At 33.4% G+C, this 12,620-nt stretch overlaps 3 long non-coding RNA genes across 5 annotated transcripts in view; 2 read left to right on the top strand and 1 right to left on the bottom strand.

Annotated features, from left to right (window-relative positions):
* Positions 1 to 12,620, top strand: part of LOC137490042 (uncharacterized) — an 846,477-nt gene that overhangs the window by 654,047 nt on the left and 179,810 nt on the right. The gene's annotated exons all lie outside the window — the stretch shown is intronic.
* LOC101885304 (uncharacterized) lies at positions 2,495 to 4,236 on the bottom strand. 3 transcript variants are annotated; one of them, XR_012400884.1, is made up of 5 exons: positions 4,155 to 4,236; positions 3,326 to 3,342; positions 3,144 to 3,216; positions 2,932 to 2,986; positions 2,495 to 2,633 (listed from the first exon to the last, which is right to left on the bottom strand). It is a non-coding gene; the product is annotated as an uncharacterized lncRNA (long non-coding RNA). The 3 variants fall into 3 exon arrangements; XR_661564.4 differs by having other exon boundaries at positions 2,510 to 2,633; positions 2,936 to 2,986; XR_223545.5 differs by lacking the exon at positions 4,155 to 4,236 and having other exon boundaries at positions 2,510 to 2,633; positions 2,936 to 2,986; positions 3,288 to 3,342.
* LOC141381157 (uncharacterized) lies at positions 7,448 to 12,447 on the top strand. Its single transcript, XR_012400889.1, has 2 exons — positions 7,448 to 11,832; positions 12,194 to 12,447. It is a non-coding gene; the product is annotated as an uncharacterized lncRNA (long non-coding RNA).

The raw sequence follows: 12,620 nt of genomic DNA, 5'->3' as shown, positions 1-12,620 counted from the left end.
GTGGCAGAACCCCGCATATATATATATTTATGTATTTATTTATTTATTTGATTTTTTTTTCAATTTGTTTATTGGTTTTAATGAACATACAAACATAAACAGAAAAGGACAAAGAACAGGATATCAGTAGGCACAAGTAGAGTAACAAAAGTCATAATTAATGAATAAAAATATGAGCAGAATATATAAATCATCATAAAGTTCTGCTGTGATTGAGTAAAGTCACACTTATTATGAAAATACATCTGAGGTAGTCAAAGGTTCATTAGAAGCATCCATATTTTTTTGAAAGACATCCCTTAGGGCCTATGTATATTGTTCCACTGTTTCATTCAAGAGTTGTATGAACGTTTCAAATGTTGGAAGCCTTTGTTGGTTCCAGTTGAGCTAAATTTATTTTATTTGCTAGATAGGAAATGATACTGAGTCGCTTTATAGGATCAAGTGTCTTATTCAGTTCTGTACCAAAGTGATAGTGTTGGTGAGCTTGCAAAGTTTTGGTACTGCTTTCCAGAAAAGTCTTTTTGCACTCCTCATCCCTCTGAGCAACTTGAGCAATTATTTTGGGGTGTTTATCTAACAGTGTTAGACCTAAACTTCCCTAAACTACTTTTTAAATAATCTAGGTTTGTTTTCTACATAAAATATCTCATTTAAATTCTTATCACAGTATTCTTATAGGAGGCTTCACCTTTCCAAATTCTGATATATGCCTCATTAAATAATTACAATTTACTTTTCATTTATTATGAAACACAATGTGCTATATAAATGATACTCACTTTTCTAGTTATAAACCCTTTAACCAGTTGAGATCTTTAGATAAGAATGAAGAAAATTCTTGGCAAGTGTGTTGTAGTCAGCATGTTGTTGAAAACAAGTATGTTTGACGACAGCGTCCTCATGAGGCTGTTTTCATGCTGACGACCTTACATTTTGTTATTGGTGTATTATTTTATTTTATCAAACACTACCAATATATGGATATATGAAGCTGCAGGCCCGGAGACTCAACCGCACGCCTTGCTCAACACTCGGGATAGCACAATTAGCCTAGCTAAATGTATTGCTCATTGTAATGTCACTATTAAAAAAAAAGTTTTAAATATTGTACTAACAATTATTAAATTAACATTTTTGTTTTTGTCATTAATGTAAATATCACTTTGACAGGTAACTAATGGGGCAGCGATCACGGATGATAATCATGTAAAGGTAAGCTGTTGTGGCGGCAAAATTGAATAATGTGTGGTTTAACAAATTACCTTTTTTGTTTAAGAAACATGGTAATATACAACGTTTTTTTCTTGACAGATTTACTTAGGTCATGAAAACAAAATTCGATGACTTGTGAGAGAAAAGGGAATTTAAGGCACCAAAACGGTGATTAGCATAAATTAGTTAGCACAAATAGGCTACGCTAAAATATGCGGGGTTCTGCCACACAATTTCTTCACGTTTTCCAACACAAATCGTTTAAGTTAACTCAATTGTTTTATGTTCAATCAACTTATGATTCAGCTCATTATAAGTAGTTTAAACAAGCAAAACTATTTGTTAAGTGTTTATCAATGAAGGAACATGGGTAACGTTAATTCTTCAACTACGGGCACTTTTATGTCCTTTGATCATATATCCAAAAATATTATTTTGTTCAGATTCCTCTTTCTTTGTCAAACTAACAATAAAATCTACTCTAAAAAATACTATTACATATTTTTTTCATGTTATTCAACCTCCCTTTAGGTGTCAAAATCACTGTTTTCACCTTGTCGCACAGCCAGAGTTTTAAACTCCAACAATGAAAATAACATTGTAAAATATTATAAGAGACTATATCAATATATTTTTAATACAAAATATAGCTGTCGCACAGTATCAGTCATTTCCACCACAACAATCCCAACAAACACATTTACGTTGTAGCGATGTCTGCACAACGTTGTATTTTTTCAAAGGCAACGTTGCCGCTTACGTGCTCGCTACATTGTCACAACGTAGAAATGTAAGACGTGAGAAGGCTGTAGCAACGTTGTCGTGCGACATTCAGCAACCGCGAGGCGGCGTTCTTACTACTTGTATTAATATTTTTTTGTGGCAGTTTATCATTACTGCCTAGAATACAGGATAAGCAGCAATTCTTTTCCAGTATTGCTTAATATGAAATATTGTTCATTTATTTTTCCTATTTAATTTAAAAACTGCATGTGTAAACTTTAAAGTGTAAAAATGCCACACAAATGAATATAATCAAACTTTTTATTATATATTTCACAACATTTAATACATACAGTACACATACAGTATCTAATTATAAGCAAACAGTATAAAATAAAGTTTAGATTATATATATATATATATATATATATATATATATATATATATATATATATATATATATATATATATATATATATTTAAACTAAAGGGTAAACAAACAAGAAAAGTAAACAAGAAATCATTAAAATGTAAATAAATATATAAATAAATATATAAATTAAAATTCAAACACTGGTCAGTGAAGCTCTGGACTGGAGAATACAGCAGACCGGGGAGCGCAGCTGAAGACCAGTCGTAGTTGTTGGTATGGAGAAAGCAGTCAGAGGAAGAAACAAATTCAACGGATAATCCAGCTTCAGAGATCCACAGCAGACAAAAGTCAAAATAGGCAGTGAACAAGAGAGGACAGATCAGAGCTTGACACAACAGCACTACACAGGAAATGACTATGACTAGCAAGTTATTGAAGTTTCCGACATTTATTGTAATTTCATTACATATAAAATCTCCAGAGTAATTATGTAGCCTACTTTATTTTAATGTTTTAATAATATATCATATACCAAAATTACAAACAATTAAATAAATTTAGAGATACAGGGAAAACAGGTTTGAGTTAACAGAAGTCAGAGTTAGTCTCCGAATACTTACTTACTGTAAATTATGAGAAGAGAAAGAAGAGGTCCTGTAGTTGTGGCGTTGCTCGCTGTTAATGAAATGTTAAACTTAGTGTCATTTCAATAACAGCTGTACAAAATAATAAAGTAATTTTTCATAAGCATGATCTATTTTCCACATTATGGACATGCTGTTTTAGGTAACATAACTACATTTAATAGTAAATAGAATAGTATACTTCTTACCTCATTCAATTCTTCTTTCCATCAGGAATTACAGCAACACTGATCTGAGGTGAATTCAACAGCTGAAAACATTCTGAAAGACAAGTTACATAAGTAATTTGAAAACAACAGTGAGTGATTAAACAATAGTTTCATGCAACTTACGGATAATTAAAATCCAGAAATTATCAATAGAAGATTACCTCCATGTAAAAATAGCCTGTTGAGCAAAGAGAAGAGTGGGTTTTAAATAAAACATCAAAAGACCAATCAAAATAGAAATTTAGACTAGCAGACCTTTTAATTACTATCTATATTAATTAGGCATATGAACCTCAATTTATATACTTTAACTTATAGGGATAGCTCACCCAAAACTGACAATTCTGCCATTTTAGCCTCATTCTTTATTTGTTCCAAACTTATTTAGCTTTTTTTCTGCTAAACAATAAAGAAGATGTATTAAATAAAGCTGGAAAACTGTAACTATTTAATTCCATAGTGTTTTCCTACCATGAAAGCAAATGCTTACAGTCTTTAATGTTCAACAGAATAAAGAAACTTAAAGGTTTGGAATCACTTATTATTTACAGGGCAAATAATTCGTGAGTACATATCATTTTTGAGTGAACTGTTCCTTTAACGGGACGCAATCTGCACAGAGATGTTTTGTTTTTAAAAGTTATTTTGTGTTTTGTAAAAAGTGGGTCGGCTTGTGTGATGAAGTATCATACTAACTGATCACGATGGATATGGAAAAAACTGAACTTCAAAAACATTATTGTCCATTTGACTAAAGACAAGGCGTAGGTAAATAATCAGGAAATGTTTTATCGAGAGATTTAACATAATGATTTTAATGTTGTTGCAGTCCGTTAACGGAATGCCGAAATGTTACTCGCTCGTAATAACTTCATTACGGCTTTTGTGTGTGTGTAATGTTGGAACAGATTGTTGTCGAAATCATAGGTTTGTTTGAATATTCACGATTTATGTATCTTATTTAGCATGAAGAAATAAAGCAATACTCACGTCTCCTCGGTCGTTGATGAATGAGACGACGGCTTGTTGAAATTTAAACTGATTCAGCTGTGACCAGTAAATGTTGTACAGTGGTCGTCCACGCCACCTAAGCACAACCTAAAGCATGCGACCCTCATGATGTTTAAATGGCAACCTTATGACATCGTTGTGACAACCTTTAGAAACAACGTAGAATCCTCAACCTTTTTGCAATGTTGGTACAACGTTGTAGGAAGGTCGCTACGTTGAGGCAACGTTGTGTGTTTGTTGGGATGTCGCTTTAAATAGTTTGTGTGAGAGATTATTTAGGTGGTTTCTATGAAAATGAATAGTGCCATCTGAGAACATGTTCATGGAGGGAATTAAAATTTTATCAACAACACTTGAAAAAAAAATCAAGGTAAATATTGCTTGATAAGGAAATACATTTATTCTACGTCATTTCCAAACATGTTTTACCTTCACATTTGTTTTTAAAAACCAAACAAAATTAAGTTAAATGAGAGTGTTTTGTATACATGAAAGGCTAATATCAATTGAAAGCTAATCAGTGAAGCTATTTCTCATTTTTTTTCACAATAAACTGTTGAAATGTCATTTCCACCACTGTCATTTTCATCACCACAAACTTAAAACATATATATTTAAAAAGTTCTCATCACACATTAAAAGTGTATTCACAATGTATAAGTTCATTCTCTATTTATTATACATATTCAGTTTATTTATTTTCTAATAAGCTCTTATATGTAATGTGTGAGCATGGCGCACGCATAATAATACAGCTGTTCTGTGTCAGTTACATCAGTTGACTGTTGAAATTCAAGTTTTTAACCCAACTGGTTGAGTTATTAAATAAATAACCCAATAAAGGTTAAAAAATAACCTAATAAAGCACAAAATATTTAACTCAACTGTTGAGTTTTTAAAAAATAACCTAAAAAAGGTTATAAAATAACCAAATAAAGCACAAAAATTTACTTCAACTGAAGTGTTTTCTAATAAATAACCGAAAAAAGGTTACAAATAACCCAATAAAGGACAAAATATTTAACTTAACTGTTGAATTATTAAAAATAACCTAAAAAAGGTAAAAAAATAATCCAACAAAGCACCAAATATGTTTAACTCAACCATTGGGTTAAATAAATAACATGCTTTAGAGTGGCAGTGTCATAAAAAATGCTGCTTAATTGATGTGCATATCGCACTTCCGGCTGGCTGTGTATCATATCTCTTTATGCCTTTCTGGAAGGCTTAATAGGCAATTTATTGTCAAACATTAACATTTTCACATGTTAATCTGCCCTATGACATTGAAAATTCTGTCACTAAAGGCCTATTGTTCATTAATTCTGTACAGTAAAGATGCATTGAATGTAATTAAATTTTAATTTACATTTAATTGAACTTAATTCAGTTCAATAACTACAAAAGCATTTATTAAGCATGTCAAAAGCCATAATCAATTGTTTTATTAAATGTAGTTGACAACTGATAATATTCAGTTTAAAATTAACTTTAACATATAACTATAATATGGCTATGATTTTAATCTATTAACTATCATTTACTAATGAGAATTTAAATTTTTCATCCTTTATTTTAAAAAGTATTTAATCTGAATGTATTCTGTATGTACATTAAAAGCAATACACATTTATATATATATATATATATATATATATATATATATATATATATATATATATATATATATATATATATATTTTTTTTTTTTTTTTTTATACAAGTTTAAGTGTTTTTTATATTGCGATAATACCGCAAAAAAAAAAAAACTTCAGAAATTAATAATCACAAAAAAATTGAAGGTAAACTTTTCATTCACATATATGTTAGGTTTCACACAGATCACCACCGCTGTAAATGTTAAAAGCATAAGAATGGCAATAATAGCTGACCAAAAAGAGAGATTTATTAGAGAGGGGAAAAAACCCAGCACATGCCGTGGATTCAACAGGTCAAGAGACTGGGCAGTAAACAAAACCTGTTATATCATCAAGATTTGAAGCACTTAAGAACAAAAAATATCCTGCTTTAAATACTTAAACACTGGATTAAATGCACACAAAAGTGGAAGACAGAAGGAGAGTGTGATGGATAAGTGAGGGATTATGCAGCATCAGAGAAAAGAAAAAAATGTCTATATAGTGGGATTAAATGGTAAAAAATAAAAATATTTAAAAGAGAGAGAGAAAAACAGGGCAGCATTATGTAATTTGCGTATGTAGATGGTAGATGGATTCCCCGCAGACATGCTCCCTGGCTCTGTGTCTTTCATTTTCTTTGCTTCAGTAATGGCAACCCATAACATTCATCATGTATTCAGTATGTCATACATGTAATGACCTGCTCTGGGAGATTTCAATCCTGGACTTTTAAGTTATTTTTCATGTAAACATCTTGGATTTTCCAATGATAATCATCTGGATTTGGACTCGACATGTTTCGTCACTTGGTTTTGCTAATAAGTAACATGAGCAAAGATCTTTCAAATTTAATTAAAGAAATAATAATAAATGTATTAATTTTTCTTTAATATTTGTATGAAATATTTAGATTATATATTTGTATATAAAATTTATATAATTTGTAAAAAGTATTACCTTTAATATGGATTTGAAAACTTTTGAACAAAGTTTAAACACACAAACAAAACACTTAATTAATAAATATTAGATAAATACTACTACTGATAATAATATTTAATTACAATAATAATAAAATATTTTTTTTACACAGGGAATATGTGATTGTGTACAAAGTAATATTTTATTTTATTTTATACTTTTTAAACAACTGACTGAATGGCTTTCCATAGAACATGCATGAAATAAAATATTAACAAACCTTTTAAATATAAATATAACAAATATAAATATGACAATTTCAATATAAAATCACGTATCTCATTCCCAAAGTCTGAGACCACTAGTGAAAATGCAATTTAGTAAGGTTGTGATGACAGTAACAGTAACAGTAACAATAGCAAAATAACTATACAAAAGATGTGCATCCATAAGCCAAAATGAAAGTTTAGACTATATTTAATTTAAGTTATATAATATAGTAGAAACACATTAATAAGTTCACATTTTTGTTCATTAATAATTGTTAATACATTTTAAAATATAATACATTTGTTTATTTTTAGGGCATGAAATAATAATTTAATAAAATGTAAACCTTTTTAAGATTATAATATGCCAAGTGCAAGCAAATGTTTACACGATGCTATGTTTTTAACTATACTGAAATAATGCCAAATTTTGTGTTATAACGATTGGTACCTTTTTAGTACACTGAATAAAAAAAAGAGTTGGTGTTAAGGTAAAATCCAGTGAACTTTACAAGTCACTCCATAAATTAAACTGACTTAAAACAAGTTCAAATTTGCATAAAATTTGCATAGACTTAAAAAATATATTTTTATTGAGATGTAATAAAAATATGACAATATAACACCACAATCATATTTACATCTTTGTTTTAAATACAACAACAATAATAATAATAATAAAAACATACGAAACAAAAAAGGGATAAAAAGGAAATAAAAAAGGAAGGGTGGGGGTGGTGGGTGGGACTCAGGTTGTTTAAATTAGTAAATGATTCTTCTAGATAAAACAATAGAAAAGCATTGTTGATAAATTATCACCTATAGAAGGCATGCACCAGATCATCAATATGACAATGGTTTGTTTAAATAAATCTTTGGAAATAGGGGGAATATTGATAGGCCAAGTCCATGTCAGTTTCTTTAATCTTTTCCTGTTTTATATAATAAATTCAGACTATTCTCTGTAAACCCTAGAGATGGTTGTGCGTTAAAATCCCAGTAGATCAGCAGTTTCTGAAAAACTCAGACCAGCTCGTCTGGCACCAACAACCATGCCACGTTCAAAGTCACTTAAATCACCTTTCTTCCCCATTCTGATGCTCGGTTTGAACTGCAGCAGATCGTCTTGACCATGTCTACATGCCTAAATACATTGAGTTGCTGCCATGTGATTGGCTGATTAGAAATTTGTGTTAATGAGCAGTTGTACCTAATAAAGTGGCCAGTGAGTGTATTATCACTATTAATTTGAAACTAGATTATATAAATGTATCTACATAGGAAAAACAAACAATATTGACGTCATTGGTTGCAGGTTTTCAGCATTCTTCAGAATATTGTGTTCAACAGAAAATAGAAACTCAAAGAGGAACAAGTGCGGGATGATTAAATAATGACAGAACTTTCATTTTTGGGTGAACTGTCTCTTTAAATGGTGAACTACAGATAGTATAGACTACTCCTTATTTATTTGATTTCAAATGATGACATTTAATACTTTAATCCTTATCTACTGACTTCATGGGTAAAACACCTACATGTTCGGAAACATGAAATAATCACATCAGCGCAAATAAGCCTTCTAAGCTATATGAATTACTAGGAACTGTGAAGCGGTTATACTGGCCATGATGTAATGTCGCATATGTCTGTGCAATGCATGTATATGTATGCATATCTTCCTGTCACTGCACAGCAAGAGAGACAAAAGAGACAGATCTGTGACAGAGCGGATGTCATTAACGGCTTAGCAAGGTCACATCTGGCACTGAAGGTTTATCTGAGCCTGCTGCCTGTCTAGATTATAGGAGCAAAAAAGATGAGGTTAATTACAGGTCATGCCACATCTGACCATTGCTGTATTAAAAGGGAGCAAAGTTTTTGGATAGTTCAGATGTGTAGTAGTCATTGTTGAGTGTGTATGGAGGTTGATCGTGGAGCAGATGTTTCTCAGCCAGAGCAAAGGCTTAGCAGATTTGCTGTGAAGTTCGTGGAAATGCGTGATCATCTGCGGAGGTTAAAGGGCTTAGTGGACCGCAGGATTTGATTGTATTTAATATATTATGTGTCCCAGAGGTCTCTGCTTTTTTAACGCCATTTTCAGGCTGTAATTCAAGTGGCAGTAATCCACGTTCAGTGCTGACATTATTGATCTAACGCAGATCGTCCTCTAGTGTAGTAGTCTGCAGATATGGTTTGCAATTTTAGCAAACTCTAAAGTCATGGATGGAGCTTCTTGCACACAGGATTGCCAGGTCCAAGTAAAATTTCAAGCCAAGTAACAACTCAAAACCTGGCCAAAAGCAATGATTAGTGGGCCTGTAGCTGCGTTCCAAATAGCACGCTATGCATTATGTACTTTTTCACTTACACACTCAACAGCATAGGATATATTCATTTTATCCGGAAAGTATTCATAGCGTTTCATTTTTTCCACATTTTTTTTTTATGTTACAGCCTTTTTCCAAAATAGATTAAATTCATTTATTTCCTTATAATTTATACACAATACCCCATAATGACAATGTGAAAAAGAGTTTTTGAAATGGTTGCAAATTTATTAAAAATAAAAAACCTAAAACAGCACATGTACATAAGTATTCACCGCCTTTGATGTGAAGCTCTAAATTGAGCTCAGGTACATTCTGTTTCCACTGATCATTCTTGAGATGTTTCAGCAGCTTAATTGGAGTTCACCTGTGGTTCAGTTGATTGGACATGATTTGTAAAGGCATACACCTGTCTATGTCCCTGGGTTGACAGTGCATGTCAAAGCACAAACCAAGCATGAAGACAAAGGAATTGTCTGTAGACCTCTGAGACAGGATTGTGTCCAGGCAAAAGGCTGGGGAAGGTTACAAAAATAGTTTGCTGCTCTGAAAGTTCCAATGAGCACAGTGGCCTTCATCATCCATAAGTGGAAGATGTTTGGAACCACCAGGACTCTTCCTAGAGCTGGCAGGCGATCTAAACTGAGTGATTGGGGGAAAAGGGCATTAGTCAGGGAGGTGATCAATAAGATGATGGTCACTCTGTCTGAGCTCCAGCGATTTTCTGTGGAGAGAAGAGAACCTTACAGAAGGACAACCATCTGTGCAGCAATCAGCCCTGCATGATAGAGTGGCCAGACAGAAGCCACTCCCCGCTTGGAATTTGCATCTGAAGGACTCTCAGACCACAAGAAACAAAATTCTCTGTTCAGATGAGACTAAAATTGAACTCTTTGGAGTTAATGCCAGGCGTTACATTTGAAGAAAACCAGGCAGCACTCATCACCAGGCTAATACTATCCCTACAGTGAAGCATGGGGGTGGCAGCATCATGCTGTGGGGATGTTTTTCAGCAGCAGGAACTGGAAGACTAGTCAGGAACTCAGGATAGAGGGAAAGATGAATGCAGCAATGTACAAAGACATCCTGAATGAAAACCTGCTTCAGAGTGCTCTGGGGTGATGGTTCATCTTCCAGCAGAACAATGACCCAAAGCACACCGCCAAAATATCAATGAAGTGGCTTCACAACAACTCTGTGAATTTCCTTGAGTAGCCCAGCCAGAGCCCAGACCTAAATCCTATTAAACATCTACGGAGAGACCTGAAAATGGCTGTACACCTTTGCTTCCCATCCAACCTGAACCTCAGCTTGAGAGGTACTGCAAGGAGGAATAGGCAAATATTCCCAAAGACAGGTGTGCTAAGCTTGTGGCGTCATATTCAAAAAAACTTGAGGCTGCAATTGCTGCCAAAGGTGCATCAACAAAGTATTGAGCAAAGGCTGTGAATACTTCTGTACATGTGATTTTTCAGTTTTTTTATTTTTAATAAATTTGCAACAGTTTCAAAAACTTTCTTCACATTGTCATTATGGGCTATTGTGTGTAGAATTTGAAGGTAAATAAATTAATTTTAACCATTTCAGAATAAGGCTGAAACATTAACCAATGTGGAAAAAGTAAAGCGCTGTGAATACTTTCCGGATGCATTGTAAATAGTGTCATTCCAAATGGAACACCAACAATTTTTTACTAAGCGGAAATTCAAATAGTTTCCGAGATGATGTTTGACGATTGCTATATTAGTGAAATGACCAAACTACCAAATAAAATCTGCCTTGAGTATAACCGCATTCATCATCGAAAGGTGGTGTAATTACTCTTGTAGGAAAATTTTTCTTTCATAATCCAAAATAAATAAAGTAATCCAATGTCAGTGATCGAAAGCTGCGCCCCTTTCGCAAAGCAGCAGTCAATGAGTGCATGAAGTGTCCAACATTACACCGAACATTTTAACGGTTGAATAAGTGCATCATCTGGGTATTTAAAGTGCACTTAATGTTTTTAGAATATTTAGTGTGAATGCATGCCAATTTGAATGTTATCACTCGATTGAATGGGCAATATCAGTGGTTATCAGTGGGCCAGAATTGGCCGTATGCGCCTACTGGTAGGCTCAGAAATCTGTTATCAACCTTCCACATGGTTTACTAGCTATGTGAGATATTACATTTTTGCTCTTCTCGTGTAAATCCACTAGAGGCCGCTCCGATTGACCTGCCCTCCTCCTTCCCTAAACCCAACCATCAGTTTGTTTTAAAAGCACCGATTAACCCGCCCTCTTCCTTTCCTAAACCCAATTGTCTGTTTTTTAAAAAGGAATCAAAAGCAAATTATTTACTTGTTTGGCTTTGTCTAACCTGCTTTCTGGAACCGTTCTTTGCCAGACTCCAACCCCGTCATTGCTGTCAACTCCGCACCACGTCACAAGTCTGCTGACGTTCATGGCGAGCCACTGGAGAAATTGGTAACAGCAAAAAAGCCATTTATATGGAGGTAAGCGTGCATACCACCACGTAGCGTTCGCTTCATAGACAAAATGCAGAATGAGCCTATGCTGATTATTTATTTTATTTATTAAATTTCTCTTGAATTGTATTTTATTAACGTCTACCGCTACCCCAACCCTAAACCCAACCGTCACAGTAATGTAAAAACAGATCTGGATGTACGGGTCATATATTAACTGAACTTCTAATGTTGTGGGTGAGTGCTGTGCATACTAATTAGCATTTTTGCAGAAGTAGATAGATGCGGGTCCAAAATAAAATTCAGCTCTGCAGAAACTTCCTGTCTGAAGAGAGGTGTGAAAACTGAACACAAAACACAGAAATTTGTATGCTTTGTTGTTGTGCAGAGAATTCGTAGAAAAAGAGGAAGTATGTCGAAGGTGCGGCCAATGGAGGACTGAACAATGACTGACAAGTGACGTTACACCAAAACTCCACCTGTTAAGATCGGTTGTGTATATATGCTGGAGTCAGGAAATGTATGTTAGTTGCGAACCTCTTGAATGTAATTCTTGTATTGCATTGGGGTAACGTAACCCAGAGCTCTGTCATCGAATTATTCATTTGTATCCAATAAATTGTTACGATTTTTGACATTGAAGAAAAACCTCTCCTGACCTTTTCTCTTGAACACGCATGGAATTGGCTAGATATTCCAACAATTAGTTGCCTTTCCTCCTTAAAGCAATTAACAGTGTCAATGCTTTGTGTCATTCCAGTGAGACATTTTGGAGCAGGAGTCAGGAACAGGACTTTTTGTTCTTACAATACATT

Source organism: Danio rerio, chromosome 3 (assembly GCF_049306965.1).
Source record: "Danio rerio strain Tuebingen ecotype United States chromosome 3, GRCz12tu, whole genome shotgun sequence".
NCBI classification, from domain to species: domain Eukaryota; kingdom Metazoa; phylum Chordata; class Actinopteri; order Cypriniformes; family Danionidae; genus Danio; species Danio rerio.
Note: the sequence above shows the minus strand (reverse complement) of the source record. Positions and strands in the feature narration are given on the sequence as shown.